Source organism: Ambystoma mexicanum, chromosome 5p (assembly GCF_040938575.1).
Source record: "Ambystoma mexicanum isolate Mex_15411 chromosome 5p, UKY_AmexF1_1, whole genome shotgun sequence".
Taxonomy (NCBI): Eukaryota; Metazoa; Chordata; class Amphibia; order Caudata; family Ambystomatidae; genus Ambystoma; species Ambystoma mexicanum.
The window spans coordinates 1,338,423,587-1,338,447,143 of record NC_090930.1 but is presented as its reverse complement, the minus strand read 5'-3'; the positions used below and the strand labels follow the sequence as shown (position 1 = coordinate 1,338,447,143).

At 43.7% G+C, this 23,557-nt stretch overlaps 1 long non-coding RNA gene across 1 annotated transcript in view; it reads left to right on the top strand.

Annotated features, from left to right (window-relative positions):
• The first annotated feature begins 372 nt into the window (after nucleotides 1–372).
• The window catches only part of LOC138481789 (uncharacterized), a 471,880-nt gene continuing 448,695 nt past the window's right edge, over nucleotides 373–23,557 (top strand). Inside the window, exon 1 of the long non-coding RNA XR_011274405.1 lies at nucleotides 373–605. This is a non-coding gene — a long non-coding RNA (uncharacterized lncRNA). The remainder of the gene's footprint in view (nucleotides 606–23,557) is intronic.

Sequence of the window (23,557 nt, the reverse complement as noted above, 5' to 3'; positions counted from 1 at the left end):
GGCCATCCGATCCTGCAAAATAAACGTTAGCACAGTACCTCATGCTCCGATGGCTTAATATGCATTAAGTGCAGAAAAAAAAAACTCCTCTGCTTTGGCAGCTAACACAACTGATCCACTTGTAAACTCGCACAATCTCCCTTTCCTTTTCTTTTTTTTTTTTTTTACTGGTGCCATAAACGAGCGCTTTGATCCAAATGTTGTTTCTACTCCATAGAAGTGTAATACACTCTGGACAGCATCTAGCTTTTGTTGCCGTCCTTTTCCTCGATGAATCATCCATGCTACACAGAAGAACAGATGCAGCAGACCCGGAAGTAAAACACGTTACTAGCACGTTGAAAGGTGCGCTTTTCAAAACTCCCATGATTTTCTTGTTACAAAATGCTCTGCATTGTGAGCACTCGGAACGCTGGAATACACATTCTGTGTTCGCAATGGTCACCAATCCCTCCAGCCACTCAGTGACGTCACCAGAACAAAGATGAGTGGAGCCACGAACGGAGCTCTCCAGGCCAACCGTCACACACAGGACTGATGCTCAACTTGAAGGGTCACAGCATTAAAATGCCAGCGCTGCTGCACCTCAGCTAACTATCATGACGGTAATCATTTCAGGGCACAGTTCATATGTTTGGTGTCTGCAGGAGCACTAATAAAGCTGCTAATACGAGGTGCAAATATATCTTCCTTATCTAGTTACCCAGCCCCTTTAGCACGCTGTAAATGATGATTAACTACAGTTCCAAAACCATCACAGCCGCGCAGCGCAGCCCCTGGCAGAACTGATGAGCCTGCCTCTTTTCAAGCAGGTAACTGGGTGCGCTTACCTTAGGGGCCGGGGGGGCCGGTGGATGCCTCTGCGGTAATTGTTTCTCTCTGATGAGCAACCTCCTTGCCACTTTCTGCTTCCTGGTAACAGTCTTTGTTTGTACTGCTCCTTTCCTTGTTCCTTTCCTGTTCCCGCTCCCTTCAGTGTCCAAACATCCTCGTCGCCAATGTTAAGTTGTGGGTTGAGGTTATAAATAACCACTCAGGAGCCTTGTTAGGTTTAGGTATCTTTAGTAAGTCCACAGGAACACAGGTAAGTACATTAGGTATAATACAGGACACGTTCATAGGTTAGAAGCATCCACCGGTCCCCCTACTCTTAGGCTTCAGATCTCAACTGACTCTCTGTGGAATTAGAGCAGCTTCACACCAAAACATTCTACAGCCAACACTCTACATTCCACACTCCAAGCCCACACACACTATCATGGGATGACCAGGATAAGTAAAACCCAACAAGTGTCTTGAAAGTTGCCCAGTTCATTGTGGTTTTTACGAGATGGGATGTGTAGTGCGTGGTCAGTTATAGAATTGGTGTTGATGTGTTGGTGGATCATGCTAATCTTAGTCAATGTGAAAATGTGTACATGGAAACGAGTGAGCTTCAGGGGGTGAGTGGATGTGTGTATAAATATCAGAGATGGGCAAGTCTTAAAGAGCTAGACTCAAACTTGGCTCAAATTGTTTACAACATTGTTCCATTCAGTTCAAGTTGGTTGAGTTGACATTGAGCTGACACATGAACTGATTCATACATGGATTGAATTGGCTCGCTCTGCAATGTATACAAATTGACAGAATGTATGCGATTCATGGGCTATACAAACTCAAATCATTTCAACAGTTCTTCAGGCCAAAAAATCAAGTAATAGGAAGTACTTCAACCTGTGGTGCTAGCTCGTCCAAATTTGACACACTTATAGCTAAAGGGCATGAATTGGATTGAACTGTGGCAAGTTGACTAAAGCACATAAATGTGGCTTTTGTATTATTGGCTGTAGCAGAATTCACACAATTCAAGCAAATTGCTATTGCTTAAAAGGTGTCAGATCAGTTTGAGGTCTTGAAGTCACTGGTTTACATACTTTCTATTTCTTGTTGGGTAACAAGGTGTGCCTGAGAGCTCAGAGCAGAGATTTAGAGGAAGAGAGTGCTGGTACTGGCTTGTAGCAACAGAGGAGCTCATTTTGCTCCAGTTCATATTTTGACAGCGGGCATCTGGTACGTTTGCACTCAAACATAGCTAGTTAACCACCAACAACTTTTCATCATTTGCACGGCAGAGTGCAAATGTGCAGACCAAAGGGTGGCGTAAACGCATGTACACTGCCTTTTTCCCTGCACTTTTACACTCTGCCATGCAAAGTGAGTAAACGCTGCCTGGTATGTTAGCATGTAGGTCATCATTTAATTTGAATTGTGACTGTGTAATGCGTGTGCGGCAATGAGCTAAAAAACATGGCACTGGTGCGTGGCCATTTTGGACATTCACTTCCATTACCGCAGTGGAAGTCTACCTTTCTGTGAGCTCAATTAGCAGACGTGAGTTCTGCAATGGTTGCAATGTGCATATAATGGAAGCAGATTAGCTCATTATGGTGGATAGATGGAACATTGTTTGATCAATGATGTTCCAGGAAGGGAGTCGGAGTTGTGCAGTTCCATTGATAAGGGGTGATGGGAATTAGCATGCAGGAGGTGAGCTGGGTTTTTCCACTATTAACTGGAATTTTCCACTCAGTGGTCGCATGCTTGCTGTCTGTACTTCGGCCGGGGACAGTTGGCAACTCACGGTGGGTGGGGATCTTTTCCCTATAAGAGAGGGGCTATCCAGGTAGTAGCAGCAGAATTGGAATGCCGGGTGATGAAGTCTCGCTGAGAGGGAGGACGCTCCGTTCCAGACCACTTTAGAATGTGTGATCTCTCGCTCTACCTGCCTTGGGACTGGGTAGTGTTGTGGTGGCTGAGATGAGGCTTTCTCCTTCAACTACACTAGCAGTGATGTAACATCTCTATCCTTACTTATCCTATGTTTATGTGTATTCAACCCTATTAATTTACAGAGTAGTGTATGTGTTTATATTTTATGTGAGTAATGGGCCTGTAAAGAGACGATTATATTCTAACTATTGGCCTAAGTGTTGGTAATTGCCTCCCTGAGATGAAGAACTTTTGGCCTGTGTGGTCTGGTAAATGGTTTCTATGGGAACTACACACAGACAAAAGCAATATAGACTGCTGCTTGACATGCAAGCATTACAGGCAGCATTCACAATTACAATTAAACACTGTCCGACATGTTTGTATATCATGCAACATTTAATTGTAATTGTTAATGCATGGCAGGCAGCATTTATAACAGATTGCTATGAGATCTGCCATCTTTATGCTGGTGCACAAATCCTCTGAAACCCATAGGGCTCTCCAGCACTTGCACCGGCATCCAAATCCATGCCGGCTTTATGCTGGAGCATTTGTATGGTGGAGAGGAAGGAAGGCGGTGGAAACGCAACCCACACCAGTGCTAATTCCATCCCTGAAAATATGAAGCATCATTCCTTGAAGTGAATCTGGTCCTCTAAAAATGTTATGGGTCATCCCTTGTAGAGATGCCACTAATTGAAAGATTGTTACAGGTCATCCCTTATAGCAAAGCCCCACTTGGAAAAAATAAAGACAATCCCTTATAATGAATCTGCTCCTTGAAAATGTGTTAAGGTTCATTTTCTGTAGCAAAGCCACTATTTGGGAAATTATTAAAGTGAACCTGTTGTAAGAAAGCCACTCCTTGAACAACTATAAGTCATTCCATGCAGCACAGCTTATCCTTGAAATATTTTTAAAGGTCATCCCGGATAGTGATGTCACTCCTTGAAAAAGTGTTCAAGGTCATCTCTTGTACAAAATCTGCTCCTTGAGAAATTGCTAAGAGGCATCCCTTATAGATGAGCTGCTCCTTGAAAAATGCTGTCATTGCTTGTATGAAAGCTGCTCCTTGAAAACATTGGAAAAGGGTTCTCCCTTTTAGTGAAGCCACTCAATTCGAATTTTATGTACGGTTCATCCCTGGGTCGAAAGCTGCTCCTTGAAGAATTAAGGCTCATCCCTTGTATCAAAGCTGTTCCTTGACAAATGAAGGGTCATCTCTTGTTCGAAGCGACTCCTTTAAAAATGATTAATGGCCATCCCTTGCATTCAGCATAGCATCCAAGGAATGTTGTGGGCCAGCTGGTCTACCCTGTCACAACATGGTTCTTATTCCTTCATTGTTAGATACAACATCTGTATTTTGATGAAAAATGGTTCCAAGTGAAAATATATTATGGCATTCAGGGTGGCCATGAAGTACACTTGGCTGGCTGGTTGAGAGAAACAGGTATCTCTATTGTTTTTCTCCATGGACTGAAATTCCATTGACTTGCTTTTGTGTAATTACACTTGTGTATTATAGCTCTGCCTCATAGAAAAGCTGTTCTATCAACATTTGCTCTGGCTTGCGCTTACAGAAAAGCCACTATCTGGAAATTGTTCTTGCTCTCCATACAAAAAAATCTGCTCTGTCAAAATGTATTCTGTCTCTCCCTCTCTCACAGAAAATCCACATTCTGAAAAAGTGTCCTGGATATGCTACATGGGAAAGCTGTTCTCTGAAAAAAGTTGTTCTGGCCTTTTGATTTGAGCAGAAAAGTCACTATCTAAAATATTGCCCAGGTTCTAGAACAAGACTGAATGACTCAATGGTGGTCTTTGATCACCATCTCTCCAATCAACTGTTTTATTGAGTGACTCTGTAGTCTGTTGTGTATGCTGGTCTCTTTACTAAAATGACACCTATGGTTTGCCAGTGATGTGGTTTTCGGCTACGTTGTGAAGTTAGAGCCCTTCTGGAAATACTATCATCATTCTTCTTATTTTCAACCATAATTGTCATTTGGTCACAGCACCTTGTGCTATCTGGCAGTTAAAAAGAGTCACTTGATGACATTGTTTTCCAAGCATCACATTCAGGTTACTTAAAGTACAGATATCCATAGCAATATCTGTGGGTTTCTTTTTGAGTGAGGCTAAGCAATGGATGCTGATAGTTTAGTGCCTGGCCCTGGAACAGGCCCTGTGTTTCTATCATTTTCAGATAGTATTGAAGTCTGTTGCAGGGATGAGCAGTTCCTTTTTTTTCCTCTGTGTTTTTGTCAGGCTACTAGATTCCAAATGTTAAAACATCGTCCTATGATCTTTTTCACTCTCTTGCCTGTCTCATATTGGTCTTCAAATTGTGCCAAACCTCCTTCAGATCAGCGTGTGCAAAAGCTACATGTAAGTCATATCCCTCTATGTTGTCCCTAGATCACCTGCTGTTTCTCTTCTGAAGTTACCTCATTGAGGACTGATCAGATTAAGATTCTTCTTCCGTCTCTGCTCTGGCATCAGAAAGTGCTGCATATTTAATTTGTGATTTATCAGTAGCGGAATCTCCTTCTTTGGGGAATTGTGTTCTAGCATGATTATAAATCGATCTTTCATTTACAGATGCTTCTATTGTTGCAGAAATGCCCATGTCACCTACTAAGCTTGCAGTTGAAGCAGCACACTCTCCACAAAGTGTAATATACGCCTGTAAAGCATTCTGTTTTTTTGGAGTCCTTTGGTAACTTGTGTGGGTATCTGGTCTGTAACATGTGTTTGCACATCTGCTTGCCAGGAGATAATGAGTTCCTTTGTTCAGGCATTCTATAAATGCATTTTTAGACAGCTCTCTCAGAAAAGGGACTCCTTAAAATAAAGTTAGTTTTCATTTAACTCTTCTGCACTGACTCACAGAAAAATCACTCTCTTCGTAAACAATTTGTTCAGGTTCTCCTTCAAAGAGTATATGGTCCCAGAAAAATTGTAAAAGCTCGCTGTCAGAAATATATTCACTTAGAGGGGTCTTCGAAGTTGCGCCAACATGGAAATTGAAGAATAGACACTTTCAAACATGAGGGTGATTGGAATTTGGTTTAAATCTCTTGTGGTCCTTGATTTGTAATTGTCACGCCACTTACCTGGAGACCGGGATTCTCCGCGCCTGTTCACCCTACCGCTTCTTGGCGGATCTACCCACGCTTCCGCACCTAGGGATCCGCCGCTTGGAGGGTGTTGATCGTCCGTGTTGGCATGCCTCTGCGCATGCGCGGACGACCGCATTCACGTTTCTGCGCATGCGCAGTAGACTGGGCCCTCACCACTTCAAAGGCTTTCTCTCCAAGCCTCGTTCCGGGCTCGTCAGCACCCGGCAACGAGACGGCTTGCGTCTCAAGCCTCTCTGGTGCTGACGGCCCATAAAAGGAGTGGAGATCGGGACCAAATTGCGTCTCAATGCGGTTTGTTCCGGATCGTGTTGCTCGCTCCGCTCGGTGTTCCGAGCCTTCTGTTCCTGTTCCTGGTCCTGTGTCCTCGTCCATTGCCTGGTGTTCCCTGCCCCTTGGACCGGCTCCTTCCACTTGCTGTGGGCTGTTCCTGGGCCATCGCTTCCTCCTTACCTGGGGCCCCTTTCCCTGGGCTGCCCTCCTTCCCTGCCATTTTAGTTCTTCTGTCCCTGGGCTGGCTTCCCTTGGTCTGCCTATTGGTCTCATCCTGTGGTTCCCCTTTTCTGCCAGTAGCCGGTTTCCAGTTGCCTGGGTCAGTTTCCATATCCTCCTGCCTGAGGTTCTTCCCCTGCTCAGTACTGAACCCTCCTGGACTTTTGATTGTGTGCCTCAGTCTCGTCTCCCATCTTCACACCTGCTACCTACTTGCCTGCATCAGCCATCACCTCGCCTGCTACCTTCTGGTCAGAATTGGATCATCAGTCATTCTTAGCATCTGTTTCATTACTTCGTGGACTTGCTTCCCCAACACTTCATCTTCTGGTATCTTCATCAAGTGGAGAACTACAGTACGCACGCCTCTCCTGCCAGTGCTTGCACTGTCCTGACATCACGAAAATCAGGAGAGAGCGCACCGTGACGTTGGGAGTCGGTCCATCTTCCACCCAGTACCTATCTTGGGTTGAGGAAAGGCCGGTACCCCGTGTCATATGCCCATCTGGAAACAGTTGTCAGTCTGGCTGCTACTTCAAGACCTTCAACCAAACCAACAGGTACGCAGCACTCTTGTGATACTCACCTTAACAGTTTGAGACACCTGCCTTCTGACTTGGAGATGGAGGATGATCAGGAATTGCGAAATGAGTTACGAGCTCTCAGAGCAGAGATGACTGCGCTACACCAGGAGAACCAAGCATTACGCCAAATGATAAGACAGGGGGCAATGAGTGCCTCACAAGCTGAAGGTGCATTAGCCCATACCACTCCAATCAAGTTCGATGGGGATCCACGGCGAGTGGCGGAATTCAGTAATCATTGTCGGATCCATTTTCTTTTTAGATCAACCCATTTCAACAACGATAAGGCCAAGATTGGATACATCTTGGGTAATTTAACAGGAAATGCTCTCGCCTGGGCAACACCTTTGGTGGCTACCAGTTGCCCCATATTGAATGATTTTGTAGCTTTTGAGAAGGCATTCCTGGAGGTCTTTCAAACGCCCAACTTGGCCTCAGCTGCACAGAACCAATTGATGGATATTAAACAGGGAAACGCTGACATTATATCATACATAAGTCGTTTCCGCCAATTGGCAACCGACTCGCAATGGCCAGAAATCACCCAGAAAACTTTGTTTCGACCGGGCCTGAGAGAGGAGTATAAGGATGAGTTGCTTCATGTTCCTGAGCCAGAGACCCTTCAACGTCTGATTGAACAGGTGCTTCAGATTGACCAAAGATTAGCAGAACGAAGGGCAGAAAGACGTTGATTCGAGAGGTTAAGTCCCAGAATGACCAGTGTACCTACCGGATCGTTTGGTTCCACGGATCCTGGCACTGAGCCTATGCAACTAGGAGCCATGAGGGGTCCTTTATCGGAAGAAGAGAAAAGACGAAGAAGAACTTTACGTCTGTGCCTTTATTGTGGGGCTGCTGGGCATTTTTTGGGTACATGTCCTTTATGTCCTCAAAAGAAGAAGGCGGAAAACTAGAGGACCTGCTGTGTAATGGAAGGGCAACGACAGATCCAACTCCTTTTTCAGACCTTTCCACCTCTTGTTCTGTGCTCTACCCCATGCAACCAGCCATCTTAATGACCTTGAAGATCCAGTTACAATTGTCTGACAAACTTCTGGAAGTCTACGGGTTGCTGGATAGTGGGGTTTTAGGTAATTACATCAATGAAGCATTCTCTACCATCAACAAGATACCGCTTCTTTCCAGACACACAGCTTTACCGGTAGAGGTCATCGATGGAACACCTTTGTCTTCCGGACCCGTCCGTTTGCACACTGTGGGATTTTCACTCCAGATTGCTAAACACAAGGAGCATATTGCCTTAGATGTGATCAAGTCTCCTACATATAAAGTGGTTTTGGGATTACCTTGGCTTCAACGACACAATCCAGTCATCAATTGGGAAACTCACACTCTGTCATTTTCCTCCGCCTTGTGTTCCCAGAATTGCAGTCTGCCAGCTCGGACCCAAGTTACTTCGACTTCTTTGGAGTCCCTCGGCAAGATGTCTGGTCTTTGTTCCATATCTCAAGTTCCCCAAGTTTATGCCGACTTTGAACATGTATTCTCTGAGCCTGGGGATATACCTCTGCCACCTCATCGTTCTTTTGATTGTGCCATAGATTTGATACCAGGGGTTGAGATTCCTCATGGGAAATTGTATGCCCTAACCCAGGTCGAGAGGCAAGTGCTGCAGGACTATTTGTCTGAATTCTTAAGAAAGGGATACATTGTGCCTTCAAAGTCACCCGCAGGATTGCCTTTGTTTTTTGTTAAGAAGAAGGAAGGGACTTTACAACCCTGTGTGGATTACCGGCAATAGAACGATATTACCACAAAGGACCGATATCCATTGCCGTTGATTCGCAGAATCCTGGAGACGCCACACACCGCCCGGATTTTCACCAAGCTTGACTTACGAGGAGCCTATCATTTGGTTCGAATTAAGAATGCGGACGAATGGAAAACAGCATTCAAGACGCCTTTTGGGCATTATGAGTATAGGGTTATGCCCTTTGGTTTGTGCAATGCCCCAGCTGTTTTCCAGCAGTTCATGGATAACATCTTCAGTGATCTGATGGGCATTTCGGACTGGGTTTATTTGGACGACATTTTGATTTTCTCCTGTTCATTAGAGGAACACATAAGACATGTACGTGAGGTTCTTTGTCGCTTATCACAAAATCAATTGTTTGCTAAAGCTGAAAAATGTTCCTTTCATCAACCTTGTATGGAATTCTTGGGATATGTGATCAACAATACTGGCATACAGATGGATCCCAAGAAGATTCAAGCAATCCAAGAATGGAAACAGCCTCATGACATAAAGTCTCTACAGCGCTTTTTGGGATTTGCCAATTTTTATAGGCGTTTTATTCTGCACTTCTCTCATGTTACAGCACCACTCACAAGGTTGACCAGTAGCAAGATTGCGTATAAATGGGATTCTCACGCTACCCAGGCTTTCAACTCCCTAAAGACGGCCTTCAGTACCGCTCCTATCCTGCGTCACCCGGAAGATGAGTTACCTTACATCGTGGAGGCAGACGCTTCGGATTTCGCTGTAGGGGCTGTTCTTCTGCAAAGAGATCCCGAGGCGTCCATCGAAAATCCAGTGGCCTACTTCTCACATAAACTAACTCCTAATGAAAGAAATTATGCGGTTATTGAGAGGGAACTGTTGGCCATAAAGATTGCATTTGAAGAATGGAGGCATCATTTACTTGGGGGTCGTTTTTCTGTGGAGGTACATACTGACCATCGAAATCTGCAGTACCGACGCTCTTTGCAATGTCGTACGCCTCGCCAACCCCGGTGGGCCTTCTTTTTCTCCCCATATGTGTTTCACATTACGTCCGTCCCTAGTGCTTCTAATCTAAAAGCAGATGCCTTGTCTCGATCACTGGAAAAGGAGGCAGGAGACCCCAGTCTGGATCGGCCTTTGATTTCGCTAAACCATTTCTTGTTGACACTGTCTCCCCATTTGCAGTCTATTTCGAATGAGACTCGGACAGATCCAGAACGGGCAGCTCTACTTAAACGAACATCTGTGACTGAACGTGAGGGTCTCCTTTTCTTTCAGAAAAGACTGTACATTCCCAAAGGGTCCATTCGCGATGGCATATTGCAGGGATTCCATGATTCACCTATCGGGGGGCATTGAGGAATTAGAGCTACGCAAGAACTGGTATCCAGACAGTTTTGGTGGCCTGGTTGGGCTAGGGAGATCAAGACATACATAGAGAGTTGCCCAGTTTGTGTCCAGTCCAAGGCTCCCAGGAGGCGGCCTTTGGGATTGCTTTTGCTTACGGAATTAGCACCCTCTCCTTGGCACACTATCGCCACCGACTTCATTGTTGATCTGCCTCCCTCTGACAGATATACCTGCATAATGGTTGTAGTGGATTGCTTCACAAAATATGCCCATTTCATTCCGTTCGCCAAGATACCCACTGCTTCCCAAATGGCTTTCGCCTTCTTACACAACGTTTTTCGGTTACATGGGTTACCGGAAAAGATCATTTCGGATTGGGGGTCTCAGTTCCTCTCTTCTTTTTGGAGCAAAGTGTGTGGCCATCTTGGCATTTGTAGGGCATTGAGCTCTGGTTACCACCCACAATCCAACGGCCTTACCGAAAGAACTAATCAGACTTTGGAAGATTATCTTCGTTGCTATGCCAACGCTACTCAGTCTAACTGGAAGGCTTGTCTGGATCTTGCTGAAGACTCTTACAACAATTCTGTCCACGCTTCTACGGGATTCAGTCCGTTCTACTGTTCTGCAGGCCTCCACCCGAAGTTGATGCCCTTTCGTCCTGTGCTTCCTAGTGCAGTTCCTTCCGCTGATGAATTAATAACGACCATACAGAGGCAACATGAGCTGGCACGCAAGACCTTGATTGATGCACGGGAGTGTATGAAGACACAGGCCGACAGGAGGAGGATTATGGAACCTGATTTCCAGGTGGGTGACAGGGTTTGGTTGTCCTCTAAGAACCTGCCAATTCGTAATCTGCCTGTTAAATTGACTACCGTTATTTTGGTCCATTTAAGATAACCAAGCGCTTGTCATCTGTGGCTTTTCGCCTTCAGCTACCCCATTCTTTGCGTGTGCACCCGGTTATTCATGTCTCCGTTTTGAAGCGCTATGTCAATGACGATTATGGTCGTTCTTGTCTCCGTCCAGCTTCTTTTCTGGTGCAGGGTGTTCCCGAATTCGATGTTCAGGAAATCTGTGATTCTCGCTTCCATAGGGGGGTGCTTCACTTTTTAGTGGACTGGAAGGGGTACCCGGCTTGTGATCGCACTTGGGAACCTTACGGGCATGTGCACGCTCCCCGTCTTGTCCGTGAGTTCTATCGTCGGTTTCCTTGGAAACCTGGGGCCCGGGTCTTTCTGGGAGGGGTCATAGTGTCACGCCACTTACCTGGAGACCGGGATTCTCCGTGCCTGTTCACCCTACCCCTTCTTGGCGGATCTACCCACGCTTCCGCGCCTGGGGATCTGCCGCTCGGAGGGTGTTGAGGGTCCGTGTTGGCATGCCTCTGCGCATGCACGGACGACCGCATTCACGTTTCCGCGCATGCACAGTAGACTGGGCCCTCGCCACTTTAAAGGCTTGCCCTCCAAGCCTCGTTCCGGGCTCGTCAGCACCCGGCAATGAGACAGCTTGCATCTCAGGCCTCTCGGGTGCTGATGGCCCATAAAGGGAGCGGAGATCGGGACCAAATCGCGTCTCAACGTGGTTTGTTCCAGATCGTGTTGCTCGCTCCGCTCGGTGTTCCGAGCCTTCTGCCTTCTGGTCAGAATTGGATCATCAGTCATTCTCAGCATCTGTTTCATTACTTCGTGGACTTACTTCCCCAACACTTCATCTTCTGATAACTTCATCACATGGAGAACTGCAGTACACACGCCTCTCCTGCCAGTGCTTGCACTGTCCTGATGTCACGAAAATCAGGAGAGAGTGCACCGTGACGTTGGGAGTCGGTCCATCTTCCACCCAGTACCTGTCTTCGGTTGAGGAAAGGCCGGAACCCCGTGTCATACGCTCGTCTGGAAACAGTTGTCAGTCTGGCTGCTACTTCAAGACCTTCAAGACCTTCAACCAAACCAACAGGTACGCAGCACTCTTGTGATACTCACCTTAACAGTAATCAACTTAAACACAAAGGCAACAGTTTCTTTTTGATTTCATTGCACGTTTGTAAGAGCTTAAACCTTCTCATATTTGTAATGGAAACATTTAGGAAACCTCAACACGTGTTTCCCCACTTATAAGTCAATGGATCATCGGGAGGATTTGTGTTCTTTATTCAGTTGTGCCTGATTTCTAAATTGTTGTTGTGTCGTGACTATTGAGATTGAGAGAGGGGGTCTCGCAATTGTAGATTACCCCTGTGTATCTTTACAAAATGGGATTCGATTGTCCCTGGGGTTAGTAGCTTGGATCAGCAACTTTTCTGAACCCCAGGGAGAATCAAATCCCATTTCGTAAAGATACAAAGGGCTAATGTACAATTGCAAGACAGCCCCTCTCAATCCCAATAGTCTCAATAGTCAACACAATCCTTATAAAACCCCTGACTGTCACCACCCATCAATATATGTCCCTCTTATAGAAGGCATACAATATATCTGCCTCTTTCAGTGACATAATTCCATCAAAACCACTTCCCTTTGCCAATCAGCCAACCAGATAGAAAATTCTGGTGACACGTGTTTATCTTGTCACCTGTTCACAGAGGATCAGGCAAGTAACAGATGAGGAAAAGTTTTACATTTTTTCTGTGCTATGTTCCTGTCCTGAACATTTTAGGCAATAAGCTCACTTTGAGCTAAACAGGCTCTACATTCCTCATGTCTTCACTGCAAAACAACTTTTATTATGCACTTTTTTTCTCGGCTTGTCATCAATATTTTGCACCACAGGGCTATGGACTGAGTTGCCTTTAATATTAGCGTGGGGATATATATTATTAATTTGGATACGTTAGTGAGTGAGTACATTGTTAGTTTATATTTCATTGCAACTCAGTTCATAGTGAACCGTGGTGAAGTGTTCAAATGAAAATACCAGCTTTTATGGTAGCGAATTCAACATCCCACGTTTTCCCTTAATATATATACACGCTGATTCATGGAATTATTTGCGTCGAAAAACAGGGATTTGTGCGCCATTCTGCCCGCAAATCCCCATTTGTTAAACAGGGATTTGCGGGCAGAAAGGCGCACAAATCCCCGTTTTCCGGCGCAGATAATTCCATGAATCAGCCCTATAATGTATAATATAATGTATAGTATAATGTATGTTACAAAATGCTCTCACAATACTGACTCACACCAAATTGAGTCCAGTGTCTCACCTGAGTCTCACACCCTTGTTGACAAGTGGGGTCAGTTTTCATCTTTGTTGAAAATCAGAGCCTTAGTTAAAATTCAAAACCTTGACTGAAATTCAGAGCCCTCCCTTGCTACACTACTAATTACAACCAAGATAGCAGTTTGTTAATAACATTTGGAGATCAACGAAGTGCATCTCAGAAGGACTTTATGAATTAATTTCTGCGTGGCAGCCAATAATCAGTTTGAAAATTTCCTTTTGTTGTAGCAGACTGACATATGGCATTTTCCGGGATTATCCATTAAGGCTCAGATCTGAGCACTTCAGCAGTGAATCATTGAGTGTCACATGGAGAAAGCAAGACGTAACAAAGGAGAGAGAGAGAGAGAGAGAGAGAGAGAGAGAGAGAGAGAGAGAGAGAGAGAGAGACAGAGAGAGACAGACAGAGAGAGAGGTGCCGCCACATGCTGGGAAATAGGGTAACAGCTATTATTACACCACTTAGAAGCTGGTGGATCCAGCTCACAGCACTATGCAAATCACCACATTATTATTCTAAAGTGCACTTTGTTCCAGGTTCTGCCTGACTGTCTCAAGTATGGAGCAGGCAAAGCCCGTTTTGGATATGAAGTCGACAGGAATAAACCCGAAAGCTGCACTATAGCCTTACGCAAATCCGAAAGTCCATATACGTTGGAATTCGTGGGCAACGTTTGCTTACGTTAGGGTACAAAAAAAAAACTATTCATCTAAATACATGCTACATTTAATTTACTCTTTCACTCTAACCTACACTTCAAATAATATATATTTTTTTGACATAACTTGTTTTCTTTCATGTCACATTGTATTTAAAAGTGTCTTTTTAATGTGTGTGTAAACATCGAAAAAAGCGGGAACTCTGGAATAGTGCAAAACAGGCATCCGTTAATACAGAATCCGCCTTTTGTCAGACAATACATCTCTTGTTTTTTCCAGAATATTCCGTCTTCTAAAAACATTTACTGTAGTCTGTTTTACAGCTATGCATGCTGAGGAACATAAGGCACTTTTATTGCACTGTATTCCCATTTCAGCACATCCAGTAGTAAACGTGCTGTGCTGTAAAAACCGTTCACTACGCAATAAAGTGTTACTGCGATTTACAGTACGAGATGGGGAACATAATCTTCTCTTTAAGGTTTCCCGGGGGAGTGCCGAATCCACCTTTTGGTACCCGCGAGAATGCTGTCTCTTGCAGAGAATGATATCCCAAAGTTTAGTCTGGAATGGCTCCAATGCAAGCCAAACAGCACATATCAAGGAGATTACACATGTGATGAGACCGAGTGCAGACTTCTCATTGTTCCAACTTTAATACGAATGATCATTCTCTTCCCTGAAAAGAGAATGTGACCTATTGCAAGGATGTAGCCAGGCTGAGTTCTCTTGTAACGTTGTCCTATTTGCAGAATGCATTCAAAAGGTAATAAAACAAGCTGTAACATTCATGAAAAATGCAATGACACTAAGAATGAGAAGCATATTACGAAAACGACCATTAAAAACCATGCTTTCGTTAAAGACGTCTTGCTGTGTTTGCAATTGCGCATAGCCCACACCGACCCCCCTCACCCTTCCGGCAATCGCTTAATCACCCCGCGTATCAAATTTAGATTGATCCAGTTCTGGTAGCTGGCACATTGAATGCACGTCCAGATAATGTCATAGGTTTACCCATAGTGCCTCTTACTTTCCGAAAACCCTTGAATAACATGGGACTTTTTGTGAGAATTGGTGTGTACTGGAAGATAGAAAAAACGTTCCCAGGTAAGCAACAATATACATTAATATGATTTAACACTGCATATAGATAGCACTGCATGAAGAGAATATAGCACAGAGTCACAGATGCTAGTCTTTCTCTCTCTTATTAATCATTACTGTCAGAACATCCCGTTCTGGATAGAAGAAGTACAGAAAATGTACCACAACTTGGCTCAGTGGTGTTTCAATAATTATAATAATAAAAATAATAATAATGATAGTAAAGCAGAAAAAAGCACTTACCCTACTTCCTCCCTCTCTTACTTGGAAGCATGGACCAAGGGCATGCTAGTCCGCAATGGATTCCCACAAACAACAATTGTCTGGTAAATATACACTTTGTTCAATCAGAGATAAATAATACAAAATGATAACAACCTATCCCTGCAAGGAAACTCCTTAGAAAATACAAGATAAGTATACAAACTGAAAGCCTTTGGGGTTTTCTGCAGGAGGAAAAATATAGGAAAAATGAAAGGATGATTAATTGAGTGATGAATAAGTAGTTATGATTATACTCAAAGTAAAGGTGAGGGGACTTAGGAATGTCTGGGAAAGGGCACCTAGTCAGCCAGTGCACTACTTTTAGAAGGCCTAAGTGAATAAAAGGTGATCAGCTATGTGAAGCATTGTGCTGCTCAATCATGGGTCCAGATGCATCATGTTATCTCAATATGCCTCACTGCACAACAGCAGGTCCCGAGGTAATGTTGGGGGTCTAGTACAAGTGCCCCACATAACTGGAGCTGTCTTCTGCACTTCATACATCAAGGATGTTACTGTTCTGATTTGAGAGTCGTGTAGACCGTTGAGACCTCCGTCCCCAAGTGACGCACAGGGGAACCAAAAGAACCCCGCTATGCGACCTTTGGAGCCACAGGTGGGAGATGTTACTTCCCGGATCCACAGAACCTCTGGAACACCGATGCTGCTGCAAAAAGAACGAGGTTAAGTACCAGGCAAGTACAATATAACACAAGAATCAGAGGATCTGAATAATCTTACCTATCCGGTGGTTGGAAAACCCGGGAAACCTAGTGAAGGAGGTTCGAGACTCAGATGAGAGGCGGTCCCCAGAACAACAGGGAACGGAGTCAAGCATGGACACAGGATAGCCCACCTGTGGAGCTGAAGACGTAGCTTGAGTTCCCAAAGGGCAATGGCGTAGAAGTCCAACAGAGTACCAAGGGATGATCCGAAGACAGGCAAGGGACGTGTCGAGGTTCAGCAATGGGTAAACAGTTCCAAGCAAAGGTACACAAGGGTAATCCGAGGCAGTCCAGGTGAGAGATCCAAGATCAAGGTAAACCAACAGAGTATATCAAACGTAGAGCCAAACAGAGTCGAAAGACAGCTGAGAAGCGGTGAGTGCTCCGTGCATCAAGCTTTATATACTGTGCGCTTCTGAGTCATGTGACGTCCACCATGGTCACGTGGGAAACGCCGCTCTGAATCACGTGAGCAAATGAATGATCGATGCGGAGGTGTTCCGCCGCCCCTTCTGCTGTATGTTCTCCATGGCAACTTCCAATGCAGGAAGGGCTGCAACCGGGCATGTACATTGTACCTGGTACGGAGCTTTCGGTCCTTTGGGGTAACCACATCACGTGAGTCTCGAACCCTGGAGGGAGTAGTGTGGGAACCCGGGGAAGGTGTTGTGGAGATGTTAGCAGTGTCCTGGTGTGCAGAGGAGCGTCTAACAGTTACATCATCTTCAGGAGCACTGTCTCCACTCTGTTTTCTTTGGTGACCTGGTGAAAGGAAGCCTCCTTAAGGCATGCAAGATTTAGAGTTACTTAGGTGGTGGCCCTTAAGGTGAGGGTCACTCTCAGTCCCCCTATAAATGTCATTGCCCCTATGAAGGGCCTTTGAGCTGTCAACTACTGGTGGTGGAGTACTTCTTCATGTATAGTAAATCCTAGCAGGGGATTGGTGCATGCTCAACACTTCTGCTGGAATCTCAGAATCTACTGAATCTACTGAAGTATCTACGAGATTTTACTGCAGTCGCCAGAGACCTCATTCTTCAGGTAGTATCTTTGGGCAAGAGCCAATCAGTCAGGAATTTTAAAATTAGAGAAAGGATTTTTCCTGAAACAGAGCTCTTTGGCTGCCATCCCTCCATAAATGCCCTGCCTCCTGGAGAGCATAGCATCTCTACCTGTAAGTAACTTCCCTTGTAAGGTCAATCCTCACAAGAACAGGGTATATTAGTCTGTTAAGGGTTCACCACAAACTAAAGACACTGGATTCCCCCATGTATTGGAGTTGGAAAGCCACACTTAAGGATGAGAAAAAGATTTTCTATGTGCGACTGAACACTGTTGGATATATTTTGGGGTTATATCTATTACTTCGTGGTATTGTTTTATCATGGTGGTATTTTTTATAGTGGTGAGACTGATTTCAGAATACTGCCTAATAATTATTTTTATCAGGGTCACTAACAACAAACAAAATGCTGGACTTGATACAATCTGGATAGATGGCTCAGGCCCTCCTGTGGCACCTTATGTACAATACCACCCTACACCCTTTTAGCTGAGTTTCAACAAATGTAAATTATGCAATTAAAATACTGTACATTCATTCAATCTCTCTAGATAAACAGCTCACAGCGGCTACTTTACTTTGAGATATTTCTTACCACATATTTTTCTCCCTAAGCATGTCAAATGAAAGGGACTGAATGCGGAATAAATATAATGAGACCAAGTTACTTTTTGATACAAAAAAGATAGCACGCACCCCACTCTCGAAAGAACATGGCATGATAACCTGTTGAGTGGTTTTTACCCACTTGGGGAGTCTGCAGCCATCGTTATTTGCTCACTGTACTTTTCACAAAGGAGGAGTAACCATTTGCATATCAGTCTCTGTCCTGCCAACAAGGGCAGTGCAGCACCGAAATGCCAGGTAAACCTCATCCCCGGACACATGTTTCAGCCTTTTTGGGCCTCATCAGTGAGGTGGAGCTGTACCTCTCTGAGTACAGTGAGCAAGGGGTTCACATCTGGGTTCCCCCAGGTAATTTAGGGTGACCAACCCCAAGTTCCTTGCAAAAATACAAAAAAGTTAGCAGGCACCCCTCTCTAGAAATAACATGGCATGATAACCTGTCAGAGGTTTTTATCCACTTTGAAAGTCTGCAGCCATCCGTTTTTGCTTTCTGTACTTTTCACAAAGGAGGAATACAGCATATCAGTCCTTGTCCCGCCCACAAGTGCAGTCCAGGACCGAAATGCCAGGCAAACAGCCTTTGTACAAGTGTACCAACAGCAACTCCAGGCACGTGTTTCAGCCTTGCTGGGCCTCATCAGTGAGGTGTAGCTGTGCTTCTCTGAGCACAGTGAGCAAGGGGTTCACATCTGGGTTTCCCCATGTAAGTTAGGGTGACAACCCCAAGTTCCTTGCAAAAATAAAAAAAGGTAGCAGGCACCCTCTCTAGAAAGAACATGGCATGATAGCCTGTTCAGTGGTTTTTACCCACTTTGACAGTCTGCAGCCATCGCTGCTGTGTCTGTGGTTGCTGTTGGTACTCTTGTTCAGAAGGGAATTTCATTCAGATTATTTCATCATGGACTAATTTGCACTGAATGTTACTATGGGATTCAGTTACATGTTAACTGGGGTTGGGTTAATTAGTAGGTTAGATTATTTTAGCATTATATTTAGTGCAGTTCAGTTAATTGAAATAGCATCATGGATCACACTCTTGAGGCCAGTAATGAGTTTCACAACCTTGGCCCTAGTCGAATTTCAAACCCACGCTAAATGTGAATGCTACAATGCTGAGTCTAAATGTTAAAATTCAGATCTCATACTCCTACAACACAACAGCCAACTGTTCAAAGGAGTGAAATCTTCCTCAGCAACAAATGGTGTTATATAATCAACCAGCGGGAGTAAGGCAGGATTCAGTAAACACCAGTCATTTCACAACTGTTCATCAGAACTTCTTTTTCCTGAAGGACAGCATGTCTGCTTTTGCGAAAACAGATGTGCAGTTAGTACTGTCTATGACCCAATTTGTAAGATTATAGCTCACTCCCACCAAATTTGAAAGAGCTTTAGAAATTTCAGTGGAAGTTAATGTGGGTCTGTATCTTTTGCCTATTTGATTAATTGAAAAGATACTGGGCATGGTTTACAAAATCGTTTTCCTATGGGAAAGCCACATTAGAAAATGCTTTGTAGAGCAGTCCCTCTTTCTACAACTCTATCCTAGATGGGTGAATTAGTTACAGTTACCAAGCTGTACGATATTAGCCTAATTCAATAGCACCGAATGAGCTCTTAAAAGGAATTCTCTTGAAAACAGCCAAAAACGTTATAACATACTATAGCATTTCTTTGGGGTCAACCTACCTTATGTTGATATGTGTCTAGCATCCAGTTTTATGATACTAGGACACTTTCACCAAGTATGACTAAAAACAATATTTCAGTGTATTCAATCTACCCTTTACATGGCGCTGAATGTATCAAATAAACCATACTCCGATGAAGAATCATTTTGAGCATGGGCGTAATTTTCTTGAATTACATATCCCATCTCTCATACCTAACTTGAAAAGTGGCCATGTCGCATTAACATATACACGTGTCTAAATGTGGATGTTCGATAGATGTTAGATAGTCAGTCTCATCCCTTTTGAGGCCTGTGATAAGTCCACTAACACCACTAAAACGGCATATCCTCCATCACAAACTAAACTGGCAGATGTGCCCTATACCCATCTTGAGAAGATCATGCACTCAAGATTAAGTCTGGTTGTTCTGCACAGTTGAGATAATCCATTTCCTCCTTGAAGAAGTAATTGGTACTTCTTTCAGCTCTCAAAGCCAAATCTCGGTTACCCCACCCGACCCAACCACAACTACATTGGGTGGCTCTGGATTGCTGCAAGCTAAATGTGTTTGTTCCAAAAGCAGTTAACAACCATTGCCTGTCTAAACAGGATATATATTATAAGGGTACCTGTAATACCACAGGTCCTCCAGGTAAGTGATACAGTAATGAAAAAAATGGACCTTGGTAATGAGGTTGGATAGATATTACTAACCACACATTATCATACAAAGAAAATTCAACAAATTACATTTATTATCAAAGAACTTTTTAATCAAATTAATCAACACTGTTTGCTCATAGAGCACATAAAGCCAAAAACAATAGACATCATCATATTAATTCTACCATGCATACTCAATCTTACACATACACATCCAATGTTAAATCTGCTCAGAAAAAATGGGTTTCTAAGGCCCTTCATTAAAAACACATCAGTGTATCATTTCATTACACTTATATAAACAAACAGTATGTATTTCTGTTCAATAGCTCCTCGGCTTATTAACACAATCTACATATGTTTCGATTGTTCCAAAAAGGGCTTTCCAATGTTAGCTTGCATTTCTCGAGCTTCTTCAGGATATGGGCAGGTCTTCAATATTGCCCAGCCTGAATAACATAGTCCAATGGAATGTGTGTTCCAGAAAAAATCTAAAAACAAAAAAACAGTACACAACACATTACTAACCAACCTTTTAATTTTCTAGACACAGATCAGTTCTGTATATAAAACTTCAGTAATTATACGAGTTCACACTCAACTCCAAACTCAAATTATGGGGGTAGTGTCAACTGTCAAACTAATCCTCAATGCTCCAGAGGTATAAATTCAGAGAAGCCTGAAAACGACGAGAAGAGGCACAACCACACAATGAGCTAAGAGCTCTCTCTCTGCGTCGACTTCCTACTATAGACAGCAAGATCTGTTCCATACTCTACAGTCCCACTACTTACTATTAATATGCCAGAGTAGGATTTTCAAATTCCTTCAGTTGATCGGTGTCACAAATCTCAAACGTTAAAGTCTTTGCGAAGGTCATGGCCACTAGGTTGCAAAAATATATGGGTGAATTGGTGGGCCGTTCCCAAGTGGGGTTTATGTTTGATAGATATGGCTATGATAACATTAGGACATTACTGAATATAATAGGGTTGTCTCGTGCTAAGGTGGAGGATATATGTTTGATTTTTTTTTACGCTGAAAAAGCATTTGATTGTGTGAATTGGTCGTTTCTAAATTTCACACTGCTTCGGATGGGCTTTGGCCCACAATTTCTGAAAGCTATAGGTGCATTGCAACACAATATCTCGGCTAAAATATGGGTTAATAATGTTTTGACTCAGGCTTTTCGTTGTATAGAAGTACGAGACAGGGGTGTCCTCTTTTGCCCCTTTTGTTTAATTTGGTCCTGGAGCCATTGTTGGCTTATCTTCGGCAGGAGCAGAATATCTGTGGTTGGAAGTTGAGAAATGATGAGGTGAAAGTCCTAGCATATGCTGACGATCTGACGGTGGTCTTGAGGAATCCGGAGGTGGGTGGACCCTTATTGAGGAATATGTTGCAAGAGGTGGGAGAATTGTCTGGCTATAAAGTGAACTGAGGTAAAACAGTAGTTTTCCCGCTTCAGATGAACCCGGTGAATGGGAGGTTGCTGTATTGGGATTGCCAATGGGCTGATGTTTCGGTGAAATATTTAGGAGTCTACTTGGTGCACGATATTAAGAGAACGGTAGAATACAATGTAGACAAATTGAGAGAAATTCTGCTGAAGGATGTACAAAGATGGGAAAGATTGACTCTAAGCATCTGGGCAAGAATCAATGCTATCAAGATGATGCTGTTGCCAAAGGTCCTGTATTTTATTCAATCACTTCCCCTTAAATTTACTAAAAGAGTGCTCCGGAGCATTGATAGGATTTTTATGGACTTCCTGGGGGGAAAAGGTAATAGGCCAAAAATTCCACGATTTATTTTGGTGCGTAGAGTTAAAGATGGGGGCTTTGGTTATCCGGTATTGGAGAATTATTGTAGGGGATTTTTATTGAAGAAGATTTCTTATTACTTTGAAGAAAGGCGGGGATCAGACCCATATTGGCTTTTAATTGAAAAGGAAATGCTGCATCCCTTTTCCCTGGACTGTTTATATTTGTATGGGAGGTTGGCAAATTCTGGTACAAAATTGGAGACTCTAGTGATTTCTAAGTCAGTGTTGGTTAATTGGATTCTGGGGTGTGGGCAATCCTTGTATTTGTATGATTCGGCCTCTATTTGGCTGAATCCAGGTTTAGAAATTAATAATAAAATGCTTGATTGGAGGGGCTGGGCTAACAGGGGCATTCTGAAAATAGGGGATGTATGGAGAGGGGGGAGGATGGTTCTGTTTGAAGAATTAGCTAATCGTTATAGTCTGCATAATAGAGAGGCGGGTAGATATGGGCTTTTGGAGCGGTTGCTGATGGAAAGATTGCAAATGCTGAGCGGACCTTTGAGTGGTAGACCTCAGATTTGTGAGATTTTTGCTACGTCTCCTAGGACAGTTTCTACATATGTTAGGTTGATGCCTTTGCAGGACTGTATGAGGAGTTCCTGGGGTCAGTTGCGAATGAAGTGGGTGTCTGAATTGGAAACTGTTCTTTCTGATGGCTTGTGGGATAATAGCTGGAGGGCTTCGGTGAGGGCCAAGGTTGATTTAAATCTGAGGTATATTCACCAACGTCTTTTACGCCGTATTTATTGGACACCAGTGAAAATGAAGGAGAGAGGCTTGGCTGATGTAGATCTGTGCTGGGGGTATGGAGCCTCGAGAGGGACCTATCTACATATGCTCTGGGAGTGTAGTAGAGTGCTGGACTTTTGGAGAGAAGTTTTGGATTGCATTGATATGGTAACTAGTATGACACTGCCTCGTACTTTTCTGTCAGTGATTTTCCTTTCAACTGATAGTCGAAGTGTGGAGATGTGGGATTGTTCGGAATGGATTGATAGAGCATTGTTGATGGCCATAAAACAAATAATGAAGGTGTGGAAATCCAGGAAGAAGCCACATTGCGAGAACTGGGTGTCAGATATGCGGACGCTCTCTTGGTATGAGAAGACTCAGGCAGTTTGACCACATCGGGAAACTGAGTACGAGGAGAGATGGGGGTCATTCAGGGATTTATTTGGATGAGGTGTAGGCTTTGGTTTATTTTGTGGATATTGAGGTTTGGGATTGGTAGGGGTGTATGTTTTGTCCTTTTTTTTGTGTTTTGTGTTGTCACGTCTTGCCATGAGATAGTAGGGTGGGGATGTTTTCGGATTTCGCTTTGAATAGCTGTTACTTTAGTAGTAATTTGCATTTTGTTGCACTGATGTATATGGAGTACTATTTTGCTTGTTGCCATTCTGTTGTTACTCAGTTGTATTATGTTTTGTATAATTATTAAATAAAGTTGATAAAAAAAAATCTCAAACCTGCTGATTTCACACACATGCATCAAATGCTGCTAGAGATAATCTGGTTACCTATAAAAAAACATATGGTGGGTACTGTTTAGAAACTCATTTCCATATCCCTCCATTGAGACCAAAAACATATTCCCCATGGATTTGGCCGGTCCAGTGACCTAACAGATTTAATGTTCATGAAAGTGATTTACT